Source organism: Schistocerca nitens, chromosome 3 (assembly GCF_023898315.1).
Source record: "Schistocerca nitens isolate TAMUIC-IGC-003100 chromosome 3, iqSchNite1.1, whole genome shotgun sequence".
NCBI classification, from domain to species: domain Eukaryota; kingdom Metazoa; phylum Arthropoda; class Insecta; order Orthoptera; family Acrididae; genus Schistocerca; species Schistocerca nitens.
Genome location: NC_064616.1, coordinates 607,511,762 through 607,538,698, shown reverse-complemented (window position 1 = coordinate 607,538,698; position 26,937 = coordinate 607,511,762). Strand labels below are relative to the sequence as shown.

The window sequence follows — 26,937 nt, the reverse complement described above, 5'->3', positions numbered from 1 at the left end:
TTTCTGATCTTCACTCATGAGCCATGGGATGAACTTGCAGCAATACAAAGCATTCCAAGATGCTGCGTCACAATTTCATGACATGATCCAACTGAAATGTTACATTCTTACGTAATCTCTCGGACAGTCAGTCTCTGATTGGCAGGTACAATCTGATTAACATTCCTGACAGGAGAGTCATCGGTAGACATCAAAGGGTGCCCTGAATGAGGATCATCTTTAACTTCCGTCTGACCACTTTTAAACTATCTGAACCATTTGTAGCACCAAGTACGGTTTAAACACTGATCACCGTAGGCTTTCTGCATCATCTGGTGTCTCTCTGTAAAAATTTTCTTGAGTTTCACACACAGTTGAATGCAAACATGTTGCTCTTCTAACTCTGCCCTCTTGAAAATTGCAAACTGTGCAACACAACATTCTACTCAATACAGCACTGAACAATAACTAACAGATACACAACACTGAAACTTCTGACAGTTACATATTAAACACAGGTGTGTGCAGGGATGTTAACCACATTTCACCCCAACACACAAATCGCACGAAATAATGAATGTTCCAGAATTTTTTGAACAGACCACATATGACTGTGCCATTTTCTCACAAATGTGTGTGAATTCCTCAGGGACCAAACTGCTAAGCTCATCAGTCCCTAGACTTACACACTACTTAAAATAACGTATGCTAAGAACAAGTCACACACCCATGCCCAAGGGAGGACTCAAACCGATGGTGGGAGGGGCCGCACAATCCGTGACATGGCACCTCGAACAATGCAGCTAGTCCGCCCGGCCCATTTCCTCGCTCTGCTCTGCTCTTCACTCATTCTTCCACAAAGTGGACTTGATCTCAATTGTCACCAAATGTTTTCTTTAGTTTGGCCTGGTATTTATCGAGTTTCTCTTCATTGTTCTCAGATCACTGCTGAGCTGTGCCATGCAAGTAAGAGCACACAATTGCGAAACACTTTATGTCATCACACCTGTTGTATCTGGTGACTCCATCAAATCCTTTGAGCCATTTCATTGAGTTCTGACTGACCTCTACTGACAATAATTATGGATGCCTGAAGTGTAGCTGACCACCTGCTGTTTCAGAATCTATTTATCTCCTGAATACACAGACGTTAGGATTGATGTACAGCCTGTATTCGAGTAAATGATAGCTCTTATGGTGCTTAATTGGAGCCACAGTGATGTAGATGTTTTGAAGTACACGGTTACTCCACCAAACATTGTCAAGTCGTAACCACAATCAAGTCAAAATCTGAAAGCACGGTCATCAATGAATTACAACATTAAGCACTGAAAGCACATTTATCACAGATACCAATGTACAGACTACAGAACTGCCTCTTGGATGGAGGGAGCTGCTATTTATACAGATATCAAATATTCCAGAATATGCAAACATTACAAACATAGGGAACTTCAAGTAACTTCTCCTTCAGCACACCAGTCAGCAACACTAATCACTACTCCACACTGCATGCAGCACACCTCGCAGCATTAAGTTCTCCCCTACCCAGATCATTGCCAAGCTGACTGCTTGCTGCCTTGGTATAGGTCCCATCAACCAATTCCTTCTTTTACTTAACAGGTAAAGCTACTTTAGTTCATGTAACAAAGACAGAAGTTATTAATTCACAGAAGGAAGAGAAGCAAAAGAAGCCGTGGAATTTTGAAGATTATAATGGTTCCCTCAGATCTGAATCTGCTGCTACTTTTATGACTCAAACACGTTTCTTGGTCCTTAAAGGGTTGGGCTGTTTGGCGGGGGGGGGGGGGGGGGGGGGGCAAATTGACAGGTCATTGGTCTCATCAGATTAGAGAAGGACGGCGAAGGAAGTCAGCCATGCCCTTTCAATGGAACCATCCCGGGGCATTTGCCTAGAGCGATTTAGGGAAATCACAGATGGCGGACGTGGGACTGAACCGTCGTCCTCCTGAATGCAAGTCCAGTGTGCTAACCACTGCGCCACCTCGCTCGGTGGTCATTAAAGGTTTCTAGGTATGAAAACAAGTGCATGAGCAATTCGTTCACAAATAATGTCTGTATAAATCAATTCTGATTTGCCAAATTGTGGTACTGAAAACATAATTTGTCTTATGCAACATCATTGATTTTTTTTTTTCCTGTAAACTTAAGTGATTTAATATGTACGTCTTTCCAGTGCAAAATGTGTTTATTTCTATTTGATTCGAAGGTCTTTATATTCACTTTATATTGTACTGCATTGCACACTTTACATTATGTTTTGTCTCTACCCTAATTACTTTCAATTTTACATCATCTTGTAACTAGACAGCTGCTGTTGGTGTTAGTGCTCAATCGGACAGTCACAAGTGCATCACTCCCCTCCCCCCCCTCCCAAATAAAGACTCCCAAGGCATATCCCCCCCCCCTCCCAATGCCACACAATTTACTTCTAACAACTCAAGTCTGAAGGTAGCTAGAAGGCCAATTCCCCTGCAACCATTAATGGGCCAAATGGAAGATGATATTCTTAACTCTTGGAAGCTGCACATCCTGGTACAGAATCTATGATAGAATCTTTATGATATGCAAAATCAGAATTTTCACCACTTCCTTCAACTGATGGACTTCTTTTTTCAATTCCACAATCATTCCATGAGAAGGGATTTGAACATGGTAGCTGTGGAAAGAATAAATTTCACCTCCAATAAATATGCAAGTGTAGACTCAATGCTATCACAATGAGGAAAGTAATTAGCTCACACTTTTTTCACTGGAGGCAGAGTGTAATAAAAATGCTGAAAATCATTACAGGCTCTTTAAGAAAGACACAACATGCCTCACAGTCACCTGCCCAAACAAATTCTAGAACCACCTTTCTGACTGGAAACTATGAATGTTCTTCAGCTTTTTATACACTCCTGGAAATTGAAATAAGAACACCGTGAATTCATTGTCCCAGGAAGGGGAAACTTTATTGACACATTCCTGGGGTCAGATACATCACATGATCACACTGACAGAACCACAGGCACATAGACACAGGCAACAGAGCATGCACAATGTCGGCACTAGTACAGTGTATATCCACCTTTCGCAGCAATGCAGGCTGCTATTCTCCCATGGAGACGATCGTAGAGATGCTGGATGTAGTCCTGTGGAACGGCTTGCCATGCCATTTCCACCTGGCGCCTCAGTTGGACCAGCGTTCGTGCTGGACGTGCAGACCGCGTGAGACGACGCTTCATCCAGTCCCAAACATGCTCAATGGGGGACAGATCCGGAGATCTTGCTGGCCAGGGTAGTTGACTTACACCTTCTAGAGCACGTTGGGTGGCACGGGATACATGCGCACGTGCATTGTCCTGTTGGAACAGCAAGTTCCCTTGCCGGTCTAGGAATGGTAGAACGATGGGTTCGATGACGGTTTGGATGTACCGTGCTCTATTCAGTGTCCCCTCGACGATCACCAGTGGTGTACGGCCAGTGTAGGAGATCGCTCCCCACACCATGATGCCGGGTGTTGGCCCTGTGTGCCTCGGTCGTATGCAGTCCTGATTGTGGCGCTCACCTGCACGGCGCCAAACACGCATACGACCATCATTGGCACCAAGGCAGAAGCGACTCTCATCGCTGAAGACGACACGTCTCCATTCGTCCCTCCATTCACGCCTGTCGCGACACCACTGGAGGCGGGCTGCACGATGTTGGGGCGTGAGCGGAAGACGGCCTAACGGTGTGCGGGACCGTAGCCCAGCTTCATGGAGACGGTTGCGAATGGTCCTCGCCGATACCCCAGGAGCAACAGTGTCCCTAATTTGCTGGGAAGTGGCGGTGCGGTCCCCTACGGCACTGCGTAGGATCCTACGGTCTTGGCGTGCATCCGTGCGTCGCTGCGGTCCGGTCCCAGGTCGACGGGCACGTGCACCTTCCGCCGACCACTGGCGACAACATCGATGTACTGTGGAGACCTCACGCCCCACGTGTTGAGCAATTCGGCGGTACGTCCACCCGGCCTCCCGCATGCCCACTATACGCCCTCGCTCAAAGTCCGTCAACTGCACATACGGTTCACGTCCACGCTGTCGCGGCATGCTACCAGTGTTAAAGACTGCGATGGAGCTCCGTATGCCACGGCAAACTGGCTGACACTGACGGCGGCGGTGCACAAATGCTGCGCAGCTAGCGCCATTCGACGGCCAACACCGCGGTTCCTGGTGTGTCCGCTGTGCCGTGCGTGTGATCATTGCTTGTACAGCCCTCTCGCAGTGTCCGGAGCAAGTATGGTGGGTCTGACACACCGGTGTCAATGTGTTCTTTTTTCCATTTCCAGGAGTGTATTCTGAACAGATAATGGAGATAAATATTCAAGTAATAGCAGCTCACACAGATACATTCAAGTAATCTTCTTTTCCCATGTCCTATCTTGTTCTATCTGATAATGAAACATGAAAAAACCTTAATATTTGGTACAATGAAGAACACCTTCTGCTACATACCAATATTGAACTGCACAGTATATATGTAAATGTAGAAATTCACATGCTCCTCCTCCAAATTCCAAGCCACTCTCCAAGATGCTGAGATGCACCTTGGTGAGGTCTGCACCTCCATTACGGTCAAAACAAAAGCCTCTGGTCAACAACATTATTTTTGCTTTGATTGCCACCATCAATAAAACACATGTATTGCAATTAAAGACTCAGTAACAGTTACTCAAATAAAGATAATCTGGATGAAGATAAAGAGTCAAAGGTGGGCTAAAAATGATTACCGGATATTCATATGACCGACTCATTTTAACCCTAGCAATACCACCGCATTTTCTGTAATGCATACTACCAAGGGGAGAAGGTGGGGGGTGGGGGTGTAATTTATGCCCACCACACAAAAAAACTAAAAATAAACAAATTTCATTAACTGTTGTTAACTTTTATTAACAGCATCCTTTTTAAATAGGTATATAAGAAGGGTCCAGAACCTGAAAATATATTTTAGTACAATCTCAGCAATACCAGCATATTTTCCGTAATGTGTACACAGAGAGAAATGGAACTATTATGACCACCACAATTATTTTTTTTTAAGAAATAAAGATTTTGTTAACTGTCACTGAGTTTTATTCATAACATACTTTGTAAAGATAACAGATGTGTAATAAGGGTCCTGAATCTGAAAATATGACTATGACATTTGTTGCGAAATGTCAGACTCACGACTAAGACTTAAAATTATTGGACTATGTTTCACTGACAAATTCGAAACAATTACAGAATCTGGTATAATATAATAGAGGGAAATTTCAAATATTGCCTATGGACTGACATATGCATACATGAATGGGAGACAAAGATAAGGACACACAGCACTACGAAATTGAACTACAGGTATTTTTTTTTAAAAAACTGTTACTAAGCTGTCGACATATTACAGTTGCAGGCAACAAAAACATTCAAAGCACTTAATTTATTAAAGATAGTGACAGGATTCAGAGACTGCAATGCTACTATAGCAGTGGTTCTCACACTTTCCGGTAACACGGACCCCCTGTTTATTTGGAAAGTGATCTGCAGACCCCCTTGCAATACTATATTAAATGTTTCGTGGTATAAAAACATGTAATAATTAGAATGACCAAATAATCATGAAAATTAATGCAACAAGTAATTTATTCTAAAGGCACACGAGTGTTGCATAGCGAACGAAATTTCAATGGAATAATACAGTACAGTAAATATAGTAACTGAAAATCAATGTCTTTCTTTTAAGGAAATTCACTTGATAAACAATGTTCCCAAATGTGGGGTCACTAATGTGAGGAATGAAATTCTTTGTGTTTTTCCAAATTCCACTGAAAACATCCATTTTAGGTCCAGTTCCACATTAAGGAAGTTTAGTTTTGAAGTTTTAACACTACAAGGAAGAAAAAGTTCTGTTCATATAAGTGGTAGGGAAAGGCATCAAATGTTGCAATGCCTTTTTAGACAACTCTTCATACTCACAGGGCAAACGCAACCAAGAGCTACAAACTTCAATTTCTTTGAAAACATTTTTCCACGAAGGGGAAAAACATGCCTAACACCATTTGTTGAGGCTGGAGGTGTGTGTGATCAGTCATACTTAAATCCCACTCAACTTAAAAAATTGACAAAGAAAATGTGCATGATAATACGTATAGTGGCAATGAAAACTTGAAGCTGAGGAGCAGTTAAACCAGGGTTTACTCATCTAATCACATGATTTTGTTGCTGAGGAAAAAAGAACATTGAGTGTAGTTTCTCTTCATTGCTGAACAATAAAGTAAGTCCCAAATTTTATTGTATTTTATTTTACTTTATTTTTATTTTTAACTGAGCACTAATGGAAAATTTATAAAAAAAATGGCTCTGAGCACTATGGGACTTAACATCTGAGGTCATCAGTCCCTTAGAACTACTTCAACCTAACTAACCTAAGGACATCACACACATCCATGCCCGAGGTAGGATTCGAACCTGCGACCGTAGCAGTCGCGCGGTTCCAGACTGAAGCGCCTAGAGCCGCTCGGCCACTCTGGCCGGCGGAAAATTAAAGACCTAGAAATTTTTTGCTTCGACAATAATAAGACTGCAGAGCAATATTATTACTTCAGAGTCGTTCTTACCTTTGCTGAAAGGAAGCGGTTAAAAATCAATGTTGTGTGTGTATCATTTTTCTATTTTTAATTTTTTTCAAGAACTGATTAAATCAATGCAACACTTATTTCTCTGTTGGAATCTATCTTCCAAGACAGTTTTACACTAACCACACAAAATTTGAGTCCAGAGTTACTCACAGTGACAGGTCTAGAGACATATTTTGAGACAGGTTTCTTACTTTTTAAGAAACTGGGAGTGGGGGAAGGCCTACAAAGGAATAACTAACATTTTAAAAAATTGGTGGGAGCTTTCCACCACTTGAAGATGATATCCATGAAATTCTGAGGTGGTGTGCAGTTAATGTACCACTGCTTTTGAAAAAGTGCAGTTACAAAGAAGGAATCTCTCTCTCTCTCTCTCTCTCTCTCTTACACACACACACACACACACACACACACACACACACACACACAGTTGAAGTAGTCCTCTATAATGGTTGACCAGCTTCAGGGCAGAAACTTAGTAAAGTAGGAAAACAGATAAATTTACAAACATAGATATAATTTCTAACTGCATTCTTTTTAGTAACTGAGAAGATACTTCTTGCATAACATCTGCGAGTTCCATTTTATTACAAAACATTTCAATTTTTAGGTGTTGCAGGCCTCACTTTGGAAAACACTGTATTATAGCACCAGTTAACCTGCTTTGAATAAAATTTTAAGAAACATAGAAAGATACTTCTGCTTAATTGTGCAATAACAATATGATTAAAAACATTCAGCCCTGAGGAAAATGACACTGTAAAGGATTTATAATGAAAACCCAAGTGGATTGTAAGTCATATGCTAGATAGCTTTAAGAGATGGAAGGTAACTGATCAACGTTGTCTATCCAGGCACTACTTGCTCATTATGGCACTGAAATGTAAACATACTTCCAAAACAATTACTTGAGATGGAAGAAAACTGTTATAAGTGAAAGCACTGTAGAGCAAAATTCAATGAGGTTTCATAGAAACAATACTGTTCACAATGTATGTAAATGACCTCATCAATAACATCTATAAGTGTACGGGGCTATTTGCAGACAATACATTTGTTTACAGGGAGATGCAAAGATTGTAGTACCACCTGTTAGCTTTGACCCATGACATCATCAGGATGGTAAACTTCCCTGTTTCAAGTTTATACAATATGGCAATCATGTCATTCACTACACATGTGAAAACACATGAACAATATAGAACATATTTAACCAAAGAAATAACATGAAACTAATGGGACAACCATGACAATTACTGGGTTTAGGGCAGGGACAAACTTAATATACAACTATCCTAATAATGAAGATATATCAAAGCAGATATTAATGCAAATATAAGGCCAACAACATCCTCAAATATCAACAAAAACACAATTTAAAAAAAAAACTAAAGCCAACAAAAACTGAAATACAAAATTAAATCTCCAACCATAAACAACACACTGTGCTAATAACTTAAACACTCTCAAATGAATCTATCACCTGTTAAGTACCAGCATCAAAACAGTTCACTAATAAACCACCACCAACTCTTCCAATACTATTCTCACAAACAGTACTCAAGATGTACAATGAATCACTACCAGGACTCACAAACAATTTAGAAACATAAACATCGCACACTATAGAGTGCCACTGCATACACCAACAAGCCCTCTGAAAATGTGATCCATTTCAAATATGCCACACTACCATGACATCATACAACACAACACAGTTACATCAAGGGTTACAGCACATGGGTGGCACCACACACTTTCATTGCCTGAATCTGTAAATTACTATAAATTCATAAAGACTTACAGGTAATTAGCATATTATGCAAAGATTTCCAGACAACCATCAACATACATAAATGTAATGAACTGCACATAAATAGACAAAAATATCCCACATCACTTTACTACGAAATTGGCAGTTGGACACTGGAATCAGTCACAACTGTCAAGACTCTATGAGTATCTGTCCTGGGAAATTGAAAGTGGAACAATCAAGTCAATCTAGCAGTGGGGAAGCCTAGTACCAAACTAAGCTTTACAAGGAATTGTAATTCATACATGAAAAAGGCTGCTAACAAAATACTCATTTGACTGCTTTTGAGTACTGGTCGATGGTCGAGAACTCTCATCAATTTGGATTAATGTACCATGATTTCACTTATTACAGGCACAAACAATACAAAAAAATATTTAATTGCAGAAATACAATGAAACTAATGTGACAACCACAGAAATTATGGGGTTTTGAGTGGGGCAAACTATACGTATGACAATTCTAATAATGTAGGGTTACCAAAACAAATAATAATGCAAAAACAAAGGAAACAATATCCTTCATAATCATAGCTCAAACAAAGTCCATGATACCATGCACCCACACGTAGTTCCAAAACCCGGTACTGAAAATTTTACTTGACCTGTACACCACTGAGTGAGGTGGCTACTCCAGTCTTAATGTAGTGGTCTTTAATTAGAGAGGGAACAATACAAGTACCTTCAGTCATAATCTGGCTAAAGAACTCTGGAATGAAATTCAAGGTGACAATGGGAGTGCATACAGTTTTGGGTTCTTCATAACCAAATATTGCGAACATATTAAATAGGAATTTCCTATCAAAAATGGATGCATAATACAGAAAGAGCAAATGGATTACAAAGGGTATCATTGTTTCAAGCAGAAGGCTTAAAGCACTTCACAGAACAATTAAATATAAACTAACGACTTAAATCTAAAATGGTACTATAAAGAATGTAAAAAAATCTAACAAAGTAACAAAATATGCAAAGAAAATTGATGTTGAACAGGACATTACAAACTCTGACAACAGCACAAAAACAGTGTAGATGATCATAAATTCAGAAACAGGAAAAGCAACATATAAAAATCATAGCCCCAAGGCAATCAGATGGGAAAATTAACTACAGAGAAACCTAGAAACTATAGCCAAAGCATTTTATGACTACTACATAAATGTGTGCAAAAACCCAGCACAGGATACATCAACCTCAAACAACAACAAGTGTTCTGAATTCTTTAATAGAGAAAAGACATCCACTATGAAACTCTGTATAGCAAAGACTCAGGACATCTGCAGTACCTCAAATAAGATTACTGAATTTTCATCCAAATTCATCATCAGACACTTGAGCAAATGATTAAGGAAGCACTCACAGAAGGACTGTATAAAGATAGTTTAAAAACTGCTGGGGTGCTACCACAGTACGAAAAAGGTGACATTACAGAATCTGTAAACTACAGACCTGTTAGTATTACACCAGTAATATCTAAAATCTTTGAACGCATTCTGTATAATAGATTACTAAGCTTTTTCACATCACAGTGCATCACCGACAGAAGCCAACAAGGATTTCAAAAAAAGTCTACTACCTCAGCAAAACAAACACTTCACAGTGAGGAATCAATAATTGGAGTATTATGTAATCTATCAAAAGCTTTAGACCAAGTTAATTACAACATTCTCCCTGAAAAAGTAAAATTCTATGTTGTGAGAGGCAATGCATTGAATCTATTAAATCCTACTTAATGAACTGATAACAAAAAGTAAAAATAACAGACAAGGAGAGAAATAAATACTACTCACACATGGGGATGATCCAGAATGGTGTGCCACATGGAAGTGTCCTTGGGTCACTGCCGTTCTTGACATATATTAAGGACCTATCAGGGATATTCAACAAAGGTCAGTACTATTTATGGATGACACAAACATTTTAATAAATGGAATGGATCTAGAAACTATGCATGGAGGTGGAAGGATATTATGCAGAATAGAAAATTTGTTTAGAAATAATAAACTGATGTTAAATTACAAGATCATGAGCTTTAAAAACAATCAACCAAAAGGCAATGAGTTAGTATTAAAAAATCGAGGAATACAAACTTGAACAAGTACGAATACAATTTCTGGATCTTCACCTTAATGATAAATTACCATGGAAAGAGCGCAACAACACTATAAACAGTAAATTAAATTCAGGCTGCTATGCACTATGGAAGTTAGCCAAAACTGAGAGTATTAAAGTCTTCAAATTACTTTGTGCATTTTGAATCAATAACGTCATTTGGAATGGAACTACTGGGAAGCTCAGTACACATGAGGAAGATACTCAATGTACAGAAAAGGGCTATACACATAATGACTAAAGAGAGACAAAGAACAAGCTGCAGATCAAAATTGAAACTGCAACACACTTTAACAGTAGCAAATATTTATATACATAAAATACTATTACACACTAAGAAAAACATTAGTACTTTTAAGAAAAATGAAGATGTTTATCAACATAAAACAAGAAACTGTTGGAAACTAAAAGCAAGCCAACACAGGACGAGTCACTATGAGAGACACATAACACACATGGGGATGTACCTATTCAATTGCCTTCCAAACAGTATCAGCAAAATAAAGAACATTAATACCTTTAAGCACACAGTTAGAGAAATACTGGAGAAACATCCATTTGATTCTGTAAATGAATTTACTGACTATTGCAAGGAAAACTCAGAAACAGAAGTAATCATCATTCATTCTGAAAAAAAAAATAATAGCCTAAATATATGTAAATTTAAATCTAAGAGAAATAGTCATAAATGGATCATGGTGTAATCTGTGCTATACATGAAGTTGTAGGAAACTGTTATTGCCACAGTGTCATCTGAAATACATCAGATGGCTAAATAAATAAAAGGACCAGGGTTTATTCCTTGCCCAGCCACCCTGACTTAGTTTTTCCATGGTTTCCCCCAACTGCCAAGGTGAATGGGGGATGTTTCCTTCAGTTAGGCCATCGCCTACTTCCTGACTTATCCCAATCTAATCTTACTCCACTTTGTTAATATTTTATCTCTGTATACATTATTTCTGTAATTTTTCTGACATGACAGATGCTATTGTACTTAATGGTCTGAGAATGAATAAATAAATTAAATAGCTCAAACTAAATCTATGGTACTACAAAAACACACACAACACAACAAATTCAAAATTTAACACTTCCCTTGAACTATATAGCTAAAACAAAGTTCATGGGACCACAAACACATCCATATATTTAATATCAAAAGCCTAACCTCACCAATGTAGATAAAAGAAACTTCACAATACCTATCAATCACAATCCAGTTACCATCAACTAACAACATAACCCAAAAATTAACAAAATATTATATTAACACCAACTTCAATATACAAGAAACACACATACTATAACAAACATAAATATAAACCATAAAACATACTCACCAACCAAAGCCAGCTGACACACAAATCTAGCAATCTAGTGGGAGCAGAAATAATATATCATCAATAAAATCTATCCTGTGTCCAGCCTACATTTCTCAAACCACAAACCCCTCCAGATACAACGCAATACATTGTTCCTCCGATGACACCACATACATATATTGGTCCCTGGTTCCAGGTGCAGCAAATTTGGTCAATCCCATACCTCCTACACAAACACAACGCACCACATACTTGGCATTTAAATCCAATAACTGTAGAAATTTCATTGTGGTCAACATGTTGTCCTCCACTGAGACATGTAGGGACTTACTCAAAACACACACACACACACACACACACACACACACACACACACACACACACACACACACACAGAGAGAGAGAGAGAGAGAGAGAGAGAGAGAGAGAGATAATAATTCCAGTCCTGAAACCTTCCCATACCTGCCAACATCAAAATGACTCATGAACAAATTACCATAAACTCTTTCAATATTACTCTCACTAACAGCACTCACGGAGTCCAATGAATCATTAAAATCACTCACCAACAATTTAGAGACATAAAATCCCACACTAGGGAGCTTCACTGCAAACATTTCAAATACATCTGGCCACCATGATGTCGCACAACACAATACAGTTAAGTCACAAGTCAAAGTAGACAGGTGTAACTGCAAACTTGGGTTGAGCCTACTATGTACACTCTGCTATAACCCATACAAGGACACGCACAGTACAAATTCTCTCATCCCTATAGATAGCTAGGTGTAGTAAATTCATGAACTGTGACACCACCAGAGCACATAACCGTCCACCCACTTTTTTGTCACATAACACCACAGACTTTTATTTACAAACAAACTTCCATGCAGTCTAGTCATCACCCCATCCTGCCCATGAGTGAGAATCCACTTTCTACAAACTCAAGAAACTGCAGTATTGTAACCCAGAACTGCATTTGGTTTGAGAATCTTCACGTAACCAGAGATTACGACATTCTCCAGTCACACAAAAAATGGAATCAGCCCTCTACAATATCAGCCCTCAAAAACATTCACACCCTTTAGTGATAGTACACAGGATTCTTTTACGGCATGGTGCCTGACAGAAGAGACCAGAGATGATGGTTGCTTTGTGGGGCGCTAAACTGTGCGGCCATCAGCACCCGTACAAAATCCCAATTGTTTCACAATCAAATTTTTTACACAGTCCAATCTAGCCACTGTCATGAATGATGATGATGATGATGATGATGATGATGATGATGATGATGAAATGATGAGGGCAACACAAACACCCAGTCCCTGGGCAGCAAAAATCCCTAACCAGCCATGTAATCGAACCCGGGACCCCGTGATCCAGAGACAGCAACGCTAGCCACTAGACAACGAGCTGCGGACTTTATAGAAGAGACCAGTAGCAGCATCTCTCTTAGGAATAAGACCAGCATATGACTACAACAGATTCACCTCTGTATGTTTTCCAATGAGAATTTTAATGGTACACAGCTTACCAAACACATGAATGGTCTACACCAGAATACCGCCGAAGTGTGATGGAGTCTAATCAAGTATAACTGTTCACACGAAATTTAAAAGTCCATATTAGAGGAGAATTTGGAAAAGGAATTGCTTTGAGAAGAAATGTAGTAGCTCATTAACATGTTGATACACTCCATCTCTGTCCGCATAAGAAAGTGTTACAATGATCACAGTGATGTCTGTGACTATTATATGTCTGCAAAATGCAAGGTTTTTTCCCCTCTTTACTAAAGATTTTACAGAATGCATAGGAAAGCCCAGAAAATAAAAATATACAGAGTTGGACAAGGATGCTCATCAACTGTTGGCAAAATTAAGAACATATAATATACCAAATAACTGATAGGTGTACATAGGTGCTACACACGCATGAGCAGAGTAACAAATACAAGAACATAAAGGCAAGTGGCAAAAGAGTACATGAATAAATCACCTGCAGATGAACACGCTGTGCGGTCAGAAAACCAGAAGTTTCTATTTCATAAGACACAGGTCCTGGCAGCCAAGGGCAGCTGTTGTCATAGTTTTAATGTTAGGTATTACAAAATGATAAAAACAACAACTTTAAAACTTTGCACTGCTTGGAAAAATATCTTTGAGACTTCATGATAAATTGCTCTGAATACATTTGCCACTAATCAGCATCTATTACATGTTCTAGGGATAATTCCATGTCAATTCAATGCAGCACTCATCTCAATCCACTTAGATTTCTTTCAGCGTAGGTACATTCAGTGATCCAGATGGAAAACTACCAATTTGCAGAGGTATATGACAAATGTGAAGAAAATTACAGGACTGCAAAGTTTGGAAACTCTGTGAAACTTGCATGCATCTGCCTCTATCACAAACGCCTAGAATTCTCATTCTAATCCAGATACAGCAATGAATGACTAATGACTAGAGCTTTACACTGATATGCAACATGGTGGGTTTCTACGAATTTTCACATACATGATGTCACTGACCTTAACCTGTGTCCTTAATTACCTCAAAACACCTCACCTTCAATTTTTTTTTTTTTTTTAATATATTGCAGTGCCCCAATATGCTACTATACACATGGTAAAATATCAAGATGGCACACCAAAGGCATCATGGCCAAAAATTTATTTTGTCTACATCACTGCACTAGCAAAATGCAGTGAGCAGTTATGTATCCAGGTTTTTTCCAGAACAGCAGACAACAGCAGTCACTGCTATTCTGACAAATTGGTGAACATTTATTTATTTGGCCTTTGAATAGCCAATCACAGATACTTTTATTTCAATTAATCATTGCCTTGTTTCATGGGTGTGGCTTGTTTACTCAAACTGCAGTGTTTATATTCTGCGAGTAGTATTTAGTAGGAGTTTGTGGAAAAAAAAAATTGGATTTTAGTCAAAATTGTACTGTTGCAATCTATTTAAAGCAGAAGGTCATGGAAGAGAACAGAAGAACTTGAGGAACATTCAGGAGCGTTCTAGAGTATTGCCAGGTGGAAACACTTGCAGAAAATGTAGAAAGCAAATATCACAAAACACATTAACCGTAGCAGGTGTTGCCTCAGCTGTGCTAGCTACTTCCAGAGAAGACCTTAAGTGAAGATGAAATTGCAGTGGATCTGGCATGGATTGATTAAATACTAGCCTTCAGTTTCTAGACAAATCTCCCATGAAGAAAAAGAGACTCCAGTGTTAGAAAAATTATGGAAAGCAAAAATTGAAAAAGGTAGCCTCAGTGTTGAAGCATAATTATGTGGTACACCTGAAAAAAAAAAGAACATGAAAAAAGAAAAAAGGGAAAAAGAGACATTGTAGCCCAGCTGAAAGGTAAGTTTCACAACACAGAATGTATGTGTGACAAATTTTGATATGATACAATGAGCAAAACAGTCCGTAACAGAACATCGTATATTACAAAGCCAGGTAAGACATGTTGTGAAAACGCCATTCAACATGTACTTGATTCTTACTGTGATTATAATGTGAGCTGTGCGACACCAGGGAAAAATAATTATTTGCCTGTGAAAGAAAATGGAAGTAGGGTACATAAGCAGCAGCAGCAGCAGCAGCAGCAGCTAGGGTTGCACAATTTTTAGCAATTGTATGCATATTTCAAAGATACATATGCAGATGTAAATATTTTATTCTAAAAATTTAGTGAGTTGTAGCCAAAGCACTGTGCTCTTGCCTATGCCAGTGGGACCCATGCTGGCTTTTTATGTACCATATCAGAATTTTAAGTTAATGGTTGAAGAGTGTAAACTGAAAGCACTAACAAAGTATGAAGAACATGTACTGCCATCAATAAATCAATGTGTAGCATTTGTTACACGCAATTCTACATTTTCAGCATGTTTTTTTAGGTGCATGTCCCTACTGCCCAAAATTGACAAGAGTGACATATAACCTGTTTGTACTGTTTGGTACAAACTGCAATGACAAAATTATGTACACATATTCATTAACCACAGGCAGAAATTTCTACATAAAAAAAAGGTCAATGTCACTGAGGTGTTTGCATTGAGTTTATAACAACCCCTACCACACTCATTTACCACCCAGCAGCAGTTACACATCTTTAATAAAACTAAAGAAGAAATGAAAGTAAATGAATAGCTTGCTGTTTGTGATTTTTGTAGAGAATTACTCCTTGACCATCCAGGATGAAGTACAGGGATTTCACTGGAATAATTCACAAGTAACAATTCACCCATTTGTAACTCACTACCAGGCACAAATGCTTATAAAGTATACCACATGTCATATGCAGAAATATATCAGTGCCTACAGCATGATACAGTGTGTATGTATTCTTTCCAGCACAATCTCATGAATTTCTTAAAATATCTCTTTCCAGCTCCAAAGCACATTTACTACTTTTCAGATGGATGTGCTGCAGCACATGGTAAAGGACCTCATGATGAGGTTGTAGGGGCTGTAACGAGATTAGCCACATCTGCCAGCCACAAGTAACCTCACAAAAACTGTATTTTGACATCACGACAGTTGTTTCAATGGTGCAAAGAAAATATTCCTCCATGTGTCTTCAATTACACATCAATTTCCCATCATGATTAAGATGTTTGCAAGGAAGTAACATTCCAAGAATACAATTCCAGGTAGGCTACCCATAAGCTTCACTGTGTAATACATAACGACAAAGGTTTAGTAGAAACAAAGACTTATTCTCCTTCTTCAGTGTACAGAAAAGCTGACTCTATTGCTATGTGGAAATAAATGATGTTAAAAGACATACACTCCTGGAAATTGAAATAAGAACACCGTGAATTCATTGTCCCAGGAAGGGGAAACTTTATTGACACATTCCTGGGGTCAGATACATCACATGATCACACTGACAGAACCACAGGCACATAGACACAGGCAACAGAGCATGCACAATGTCGGCACTAGTACAGTGTATATCCACCTTTCGCAGCAATGCAGGCTGCTATTCTCCCATGGAGACGATCATAGAGATGCTGGATGTAGTCCTGTGGAACGGCTTGCCATGCCATTTCCACCTGGCGCCTCAGTTGGACCAGCGTTCGTGCTGGACGTGCAGACCGCGTGAGACGACGCTTCATCCAGTCCCAAACATGCTCAATGGGGGACAGATCCGGAGATCTTGCTGGCCAGGGTAGTTGACTTACACCTTCTAGAGCACGTTGGGTGGCACGGGATACATGCGGACGTGCATTGTCCTGTTGGAACAGCAAGTTCCCTTGCCGGTCTAAGAATGGTAGAACGATGGGTTCGATGACAGCTTGGATGAACCGTGCACTATTCAGTGTCCGCTCGACGATCACCAGTGGTGTACGGCCAGTGTAGGAGATCGCTCCCCACACCATGATGCCGGGTGTTGGCCCTGTGTGCCTTGGTCGTATGCAGTCCTGATTGTGGCGCTCACCTGCACGGCGCCAAACACGCATACGACCATCATTGGCACCAAGGCAGGAGCAACTCTCATCGCTGAAGACGACACGTCTCCATTCGTCCCTCCATTCACGCCTGTCGCGACACCACTGGAGGCGGGCTGCACGATGTTGGGGCGTGAGCGGAAGACGGCCTAACGGTGTGCGGGACCGTAGCCCAGCTTCATGGAGACGGTTGCGAATGGTCCTCGCCGATACCCCAGGAGCAACAGTGTCCCTAATTTGCTGGGAAGTGGCGGTGCGGTCCCCTACGGCACTGCGTAGGATCCTACGGTCTTGGCGTGCATCCGTGCGTCGCTGCGGTCCGGTCCCAGGTCGACGGGCACGTGCACCTTCCGCCGACCACTGGCGACAACATCGATGTACTGTGGAGTCCTCACGCCCCACGTGTTGAGCAATTCGGCGGTACGTCCACCCGGCCTCCCGCATGCCCACTATATGGCCTCGCTCAAAGTCCGTCAACTGCACATACGGTTCACGTCCACGCTATCGCGGCATGCTACCAGTGTTAAAGACTGCGATGGAGCTCCGTATGCCACGGCAAACTGGCTGACACTGACGGCGGCGGTGCACAAATGCTGCGCAGCTAGCGCCATTCGACGGCCAACACCGCGGTTCCTGGTGTGTCCGCTGTGCCGTGCGTGTGATCATTGCTTGTACAGCCCTCTCGCAGTATCCGGAGCAAGTATGGTGGGTCTGACACACCGGTGTCAATGTGTTCTTTTTTCCATTTCCAGGAGTGTATATGAAAATATTGCCTGTATGTATGACAATCACTGGTTGGGTGGTTGTGTCTGACAAACTTTTGGAGAAACAGATGAAGAACACACCAGCTTCTTGCGTCCTCAAGGATCGTCTCCATCATTTGTGCTTTCTGTCATACCTGACACTTGCATTATCAGACATACACTCTCCCTGCATCAGATCTACTGAACATAAAGAATTTAATTGGAGACTTGTGAAATAAGATGCAACCAATTTTTATTGCCTTTTCATTACAGCTTCACTGTAAATGGTTCATAACACCACTACAATAATATAACAGATCAAGTAAAGAGATTACCTACACTATGCTGGTCCATCCTGTTTTGGAGTACTGCTACGCGGTCTGGGATATTTACCGGATAGGATTAATGGAGTATATCAAAGAAGATCAGCACAATTTGTATAACTGCGAAATAAAGGAGAGACTGTCACTGACATAGTATAGAATTTGGGGGAGGGGGGGGGGGGGACATCATTAAAATGAAGGCGTTTTTCGTTGCAGCGGAATCCTCTGACGAAATTTCAATCATCAACTTTTCCTCCGGATGCAAAAATATTTTGTTGATGTCGACCTACATAGGGAGAAATGGTCATTATAATAAAATAAGGGAAATCAGAGCTCACATGGAAAGATATAGGTTTTCGATTTTTCCATGTGCTGTTTGAGACTGAAATAATGGAGAATTATTGTGATGGTAGTTTGAAGAACCCTCTCCCAGGCACTTACATGCGATTTGCATAGCTGTAGATAAACCACATTTTTATACAACATTATTTATGAGTTATTCAAGGTCAAAAATTAAGGGCAATGACCTTGAATGTGAAAATTCTCAATTCTGATATTGCATATCAGTGTAGAGCTCTACTTATCAGCTTTTCAATTTTGCAAGTTTCACTGCTGTATCTGGATTATAACGAAAATTACATTCTTTTATGTTGAGACAGATACATGTAAATTTCACACAATTTCCAAACTTTGCAGACTAACTTTTTCATATACCTCTGCATACTGGTAGTTTTCCATGTCTTATCTGAATCATTAGATGTACTAAATCTGAAAGAAACCTGACATGATCAAGTAGAAAATGTTCCTTTTCTGCATTGAACTAACATGGAATTACCCTACCTTTCTTCAAACTGTCAGTGAAACGAAACTGTTACTGTCAGTCAGGCTGGTGGGGGGCAGGGCGCTAGTTCAGTTCGCAAGTGATACTCAGATATCCTGAAAACTATTTCCTCACCTTGTAACAAAACAGCATTAAATTATGTAGCGCCAACTTCTCTTTCATGCTTCGTAACTGATGCAGAGCAAATGATGTACATACGTCATCTATAATCTGACACTACTCAATTATGCAACTTAATACAGCATTTCTGAATTTACTTTAAAGTTTCGGTCACTCATAAAGAGAAATACACTACACGCAGTGCAAATCTTGGTTACAACACAAACAAACAGAAATTAGACATAGCTGAACCAATCAAAAAAAGTAACACGTAATACTGCCATGCCGTATCACCTGCACGCTGACAAATTACAGTGGGAGTGCCAAAGTGTTCGATCACTGGCCCACTACTGTTCTTGCTCTACATTAATGATCTGCTATTTTATTTGAATCAGGAGGTAGACATAGTCCTACTTGAAGATGATACAAGCATTGTTGTGAAGCTGGTTGAAGAACTCCTAAATTAGTATACCAACAGCAAATAATAAATGTGGTAGAAAATTGTAAGTTCTTGGGTGCACATCCTGATAAAAACTTGAACTGGAAAAATCATAGCAGATTTCCTAAAAATTTTAGATTCAGCTACTTTTGCTATATAAGGATAATTGGTAACTTTACAGATATGGACACAGGAAGTTAACACATACTGCATATTTTCATTGACTGATGTCTTATGGGATAATATTCGCTTACGAAATTTGCTATCAACAATTCATATAAGTTCGAGAGTAGAAGGGATATTCAGAAATAGCACTAGGAGGAAAAATTTTCTGCATTATCCTTTAATGAATCTAAGTTTAACACAGAAATAGGTGCAACAGGCTGCTATAAAACTAGCCTATGACAATCTACCCACGGACAAAAATTCCTGACAGATAGCATAAATGTTTTCAAATGCAGATTAAAGAACTTTCTCCTTAACAGCTAATTCTATACCCTAAAGGAATTCTTGAGTAGTAAACTTATCTCCAACAAAAAAAGTCCTTCCTTACACCCACACCAAGCTCCGATCAACAATCTGTAGCAAAGCTAGAAGGCAATAAAGAATTCTAGGCCACAAATCAAAAAGAAATTTTAATGCCCCTTCTGAAGTCTACAATGATGAGTTCTGCTTTCAAATTTATATCGAATTATTTGATCGAAACTGACGACTCTCTGAAGACGTTTGACAATAACATAAAAGTCCACCGTTATTACAATCAGTTAAGTACTAGAAAAAAGATCTGACTTTAATCTGAATAACTTATTATGGGTAAATCATCTCAACAAGTAGAATTTTCCCCCCTTCTTCAAAATAAAAAGTATCACTTATCCTAACAGTCAGCTATGTTTATGATCACTCAAACCGTAAAATAATTCGCAACACTTTAATGATTCTTTAACAAAAAACAAACGTCTCTAAAGCATGACTGGCATTGTCGATGTTAGTGCGCGTTGTGTACACAGAGTACACAAACATTTACATTTTCATATACGACATCTGAAACTTTGATCCTACACAAAAAAAGGGTCACTTCACTTTAAACAACGGGCACAAATAATATAATCACACCGTAAACAATTACCTTTACTTCTCACACCTGTGCGTGGGATGAGAACTCGTCAATTAAAAACACACAGTCACTGGATGGAAAAAAAAGTTCCACAATGTTTTTTTAGTGTTTTCCGACGTAATGGCACTCATTTATGCCATACAACGTGTCAAAAGCTTTAGACTAAAATGTTTCCACAGCAAATACTTCGCAATATATTTAGCCTGCCTCTTAGCACTATGCATAATATACATTTACAGCACCCACGTCTGTGACTGTAACACTCCAATGGATCGCTTAATTTCTTTTACTTTCATATTTTGTGAACAAATGCCGAAAAAAGCCGGGAATAAACACCGTCGCATCTTCACCACTGTGTCACAATCGTCTGTAAAACCACCTCGAGCACCTTATATAGTAACATTTACATTAGCACGTTCAAAAATTTGTGTGCAGCTCATATACATTCTGCACTTTTCCGTCACAATTACAGCACTCATAGTTACAACATACGCTGCTACACATTTGTAACACTTACTAAACAACTGCCATGTTTGTTTTGAATGTATTTCAAAAGTCACATGGACATTTACAGCCAATCACGGCTCCTCCCACGTACTACAATCTGACAAACGCAATTACCAAAGGATTTTAAAAGAGATACCAAGTGTTGGTTGACGTATGCAAAGAAAACATTTTTTCAAAACAGAACTAAACAGCATTGTAAGGGATTTACGGGCTATTTTTGATACCGTAGCAAGTAAACTTATTATTATCAAACCCGTGAAGTCTGTGAAAATACAAAACGTCATCGAACTCGCTTTTAAAAAGTAACGCACGACAAGCGGAAACAATGTTGGCAATACGTTAAATCCGTTACGGCCAGAAACAGAACGGGCCAATGAGAAATGGATTTCATTCTGAAATTTAAACTTGTAGATCGGATTAATTCTGCAGCCGCAACCGGACACAACGCAATATTCTGATGTCTTTATTTTACATAAAAACACAGCTGTATAAAGCTACACTGCCAGGAGCTAATACAGCTAAATGTTTTCCAGAATAAAATGAAATATGTAGGAATTTGTACTCCTTAAAGAAAGCACACTTAAATAAACGACAGCATAGTCACTGCATTGTGCATCGTTTAATTTTAAAGATTTGAGTAACATAATAATAACACTTGTGGCACTTTTTCCCTTCTACTTTGACTACAATGAAGTCGCCTTTTTCATTGTTTCCACATTTTCATCATACCCTCTGTATAAATCAGTATCATAGCGATCAATGTACTGGACATTAAGAGCATCTAGAGCATTGATGATGATCTCTTCCAATATTTGGCGTTTGACTGAAGGCTTTGCTTTGTTGAATGTAAGTTTATTTGGCAACTGCTTTGCTCTTCTGTCCTTTGCTGCTGCATCTAATTTTTGTTTAAGTGATGCACTGGTAAGAATAGTTGATTTTCGTTTCATTCTACCTCTTGTTGTTTTCTTTGCACCAATCTTAGAATATGACCGGACTTGGACAGGATGTGTAATTTCCGTTTTCTCTTCTAGTATGATGTCCAGTATTCTCCATACTGTCATCTGAAGGTTTGCTAGTGTCTTCTGATATTGAGTAATTTGCTGCTTGTTGCTGAATTGGTAGAGGTGTGTCCATTGCAATTGATGACAAAAAATTTTGATTAACAAATATGTTTGAACTGAAAGTTTCAATACCACTGAACTAAAGCCTTTCAAGATGTTGGAGATAGTTAATGCCAAAGGATATGCTGCCCCTACAAAACTGCAATGTCTCATTTGGTAATTCTGGAACCGCTAGTACATGTTCCTACGATTTTACTCATTATATTCATTCATTAGCTACTTTCTCTGACTAACGGGACAGGTACATCTAACTCCAAACCTCATTGGCCCAGTTTATCCCACCTTTACTTTATCAAAAATCTTGAAAATAGTGGGAAAATGGTTCCATGCACAGCTTGTTTTTCATGAGTATCCAAATCCATAAACTCTGAAATGAACTCACAGAAACAAAATTGTGTACTACTGATAATTAAATATTTAGGAGAATTTGTCAGATCCAAGAAAAAATTACGCTTACCACTGGATTTCACACACACACAAACACACACACAGACACACACACACACACATATAGGTTACAGGGTGGCCCACTGATGGGACCAGGCCAAATATCTCACGAAATAAGCGTCAAACGAAAAAACTGCAAAGAACGAAACCTGTCTAGCTTGAAGGGGCAAACCAGATGACGCTATGGTTGGCCCACTAGATGGCGCTACCATAGGTCAAACGGATATCAACTGTGTTTTTTTAAATAGGAACCCCCATTTTTTATTACATATTCGAGTAGAACGTAAAGAAATATGACTGTTTTAGTTGGACCACTTTTTTCACTTTGTGATAGATGGCGCTGTAATAGTCACAAGCATATGGCTCACAATTTTAGACGAACAATTGGTAACAGGTAGGTTTTTTAAATTAAAATACAGAACATAGGTACGTTTGAACATTTTATTTCGGTTGTTCCAATGTAATACATGTACCTTTGTGAACTTATCATTTCTGAGAACTCATGCTGTTACAGCGTGATAACCTGTAAATACCACATTCATGCAATAAATGCTCTAAGTGATGTCCGTCAACCTCAATGCATTTGGCAATATGTGTAAAGACATTCCTCTCAACAGCGAGTAGTTCGCCTTCTTTAACGTTCGCACATGCATTGACAATGAGCTGACGCATGTTGTCAGGCATTGTCGGTGGATCACAATAGCAAATATCCTTCAACTTTCCCTACAGAAAGAAATCTGGGGACATCAGATCTGGTTAATGTGCGGGCCATGGTATGGTGCTTCGACGACCAATCCACCTCTCATGAAATATGCTATTCAATACCGCTTCAACCGCACGCGAGCTATGTGCCGGACATCCATCATGTTGGAAGTAAATCGCAATTCTGTCATACAGTGAAATATCTTGTATTAACATCGGTAGAACATTACATAGGAAATCAGCATACATTGCACCATTTAGATTGCCATCGATAAAATGGGGGCCAATTATCCTTCCTCCCATAATGCTGCACCACACATTAACCCGCCAAGGTCGCTGATGTTCCACTTGTCGCAGCCATGTTGGAGTTTCCGTTGCCCAATAGTGCATATTATGCCGGTTTACGTTACCGCTGTTGGTGAATGACGCTTCGTCGCTAAATAGAACGCGTGCAAAAAATCTGTCATCGTCCAGTAATTTCTCTTGTGCCCAGTGGCAGAGCTGCACACGACGTTCAAAATCGTCGCCATGCAATTCCTGCTGCATAGAAATATGGTACGGGTGCAATCGACGTTGATGTAGCTTTCTCAACACCGACGTTTTTGAGATTCCCGTAACTCGCGCAATTTGTCTGCTACTGATGTGCGGATTAGCCGCGACAGCAGCTAAAATACCTACTTGGGCATCATCATTTGTTGAAGGTCGTGGTTGACTTTTCACATGTGGCTGAACACTTCCTGTTTCCTTAAATAACGTAACTATCCGGAGAACGGTCCGGACACTTGGTGATGTCGTCCAGGATACTGAGCAACATACATAGCACACGCCCGTTGGGCAATAGCCATACATCAACACGACATCGACCTTTTCTGCAATTGGTAAATGGTCCATTTTAACACGGGTAATGTATCACGAAGCAAATACCGTCTGCACTGGCGGAATGTTACGTGATATCATGTACTCCTACGTTTGTGATTATACAGCCCCATCAATCAGAAAGCAAAAAAAGTGGTCCAACTAAAACATTCATATTTCTTTACATACTACACGAATATGTAATAAAAAATGAGGGTTCCCATTTCAAAGAAACGCAGTTGATATTCGTTTGACCTATGGCAGTGCCATCTAGCAGGCCAACCATAGCGCCATCTGGTTTCCGCCTTCAAGCTAGACGAGTTTCGTTCTTTGTAGTTTTTTCGTCTGATGCTTATTTCGTGATATATATATATATATATATATATATATATATATATATATATATATATATATATATATATATATATATATACATGTGTGTGTGTATATGTGTATATATATATATATATATATATATATATATATATATATATATATATATATAGGGTGGTCCATTGATAGTGACTGGCCAAATAGCTCACAAAATTATTATCAAACAAGAAAATAAGACGAACGAATCTGTTCGAGTGTGATGGGAAAAAACACATAGTGCTATGGATGGCCCATTAGATGGCACTGCTATAGGTCAAATTGATAGAAACTGCATTTTTAAAAAGTAGTTACCTCATTTTTTATTTCATATTCGTATATTAAGTAAATAAATATGGATGTTTGAACTGGAACATTTGTTTCACTTTGTGATGGAAGGTGTTGTAATATTCCAACACTTAAAATATGCATCACCCATTTAGATCAAAAGTTGTTAACAATGCGATTTTTAAAATTAAATCACAAAATGTAGTTACAATTATACTTTGTTTCTGTTGTTCCAACGTGATAGATTTACTTTCGTGACTTTATCATAAATTATGGGGATGCATGAGCATGATGCATGAGCAACCATAATAACCTCATTAATGTAGTAACTGCTCAAAATGATGTCCTTCAACTTCAATGCATTTGGCAATATGATTAACAAAATTCCTCTCAATAGCCAGTAGATCGGCTTCAGTATTTGTCGCACATGCATTGAAAATGCGCTGACGCAGGTGTTGTCGGTGGATCACGATAACAAATATCTTTCAGTTTTCCCCAAAGAAAGAAGTCCGGAGATGTAAGGTCAGGTGAAAGTGCATGCCATGGTATAGTGTTTCTAAGACCAATCCACCTGTCATTAAATATTCTATTTAATACTGCTTCAACTGCATTCGTGCTATGTGCCAGACATCCATCATGTTGAAATTACATTGCCATTCTGTCATGAAGAGAAACATCTTGTAGTAGAATAGGTAAAACATTTATTAAGAAATCGGCATACATTGCACTATTTAGAGTGCCATCGATGAAATAAGGGCTAATTAGATGTCCTCCCATCATTCCATACTCTACATTCACCAGCCAGGGTCACTGATGTTCCAGCTGTCGCAGCCATTGTGGATTTTCTGTTCTCCTATAGTGCATATTATGCCAGTTTATGTTAGCTCTGTTTGTGAATGACACTTCATCACTTAATAGAACTCTTGAAAAAAAACCTGTGATCGTCTCGTAATTTATTTCGTGCGCAGTAACAAAAATGTAAACGACATTCATAATCATCGCCGTGCAATTCATGTTGCACAGAAATGTGCTAGGGGTAATGTATGATGATATAGAATTCTCAAAATCGACATTTTTTAAATTCCCGCCTCTTGCGCAATTTGTCTGCTACTGATGTGCGGATTAGCCTCAACTGCAGCTAAAACACTGATTTGGGCATCGTCATTTGTTGCAGTTCTTGGTTGCATCTTCTTCTTTGTCTGAACACCTCCACTTTCCTTAAATACTTTAACTAACCGACAAAAGGTCTGGACACTAGGATGCTGTCTGTCAGGATAACGACCAACATACATACCACAAGCTTGCTGGGGATTTTGATCACAATAGCCATAAATAAACACCAATCTACCTTTTCTGCGATTGTTAAACGTTCCATTTTAACAAGATTATGTCTTCTGCGTAATTATTATGAGTGGACAAGCATATTATCATAACTAATTTAAATAATGATTTGCATACAGTGCTATTGGGTGCATTGCTACATTTGTGAAATAATTACAGCAATGTCCATCACAAAGCGAAATAAATGCTCCAAATCATTCATATTTATTTACATAATATATGAACATGTAATAAAAATAGGGGTACCCAATATCTGCGAATTTAGCTAACATACAGCAGTCATATAAGATCACATAGTATTTCCAACCTAAGGAAACAACTTTGTTGTTTGACAAAAATAGTTTTTCCTCTTCAATTGTTAATTAATCGATTTTCCAGTTAACCGACATGTTAAG

General features: G+C 39.1%; 1 protein-coding gene across 1 annotated transcript in view; it reads right to left on the bottom strand.

The window, feature by feature from the left end:
- Nucleotides 1-21,433, bottom strand: part of LOC126248543 (dual specificity protein phosphatase CDC14C-like) — a 206,727-nt gene extending 185,294 nt beyond the window's left edge. Inside the window, exon 1 of the mRNA XM_049949604.1 lies at nucleotides 20,925-21,433. The gene's annotated coding sequence lies outside the window, so the exon portion shown is untranslated. The remainder of the gene's footprint in view (nucleotides 1-20,924) is intronic.
- Nucleotides 21,434-26,937: the final 5,504 nt, after the last annotated feature.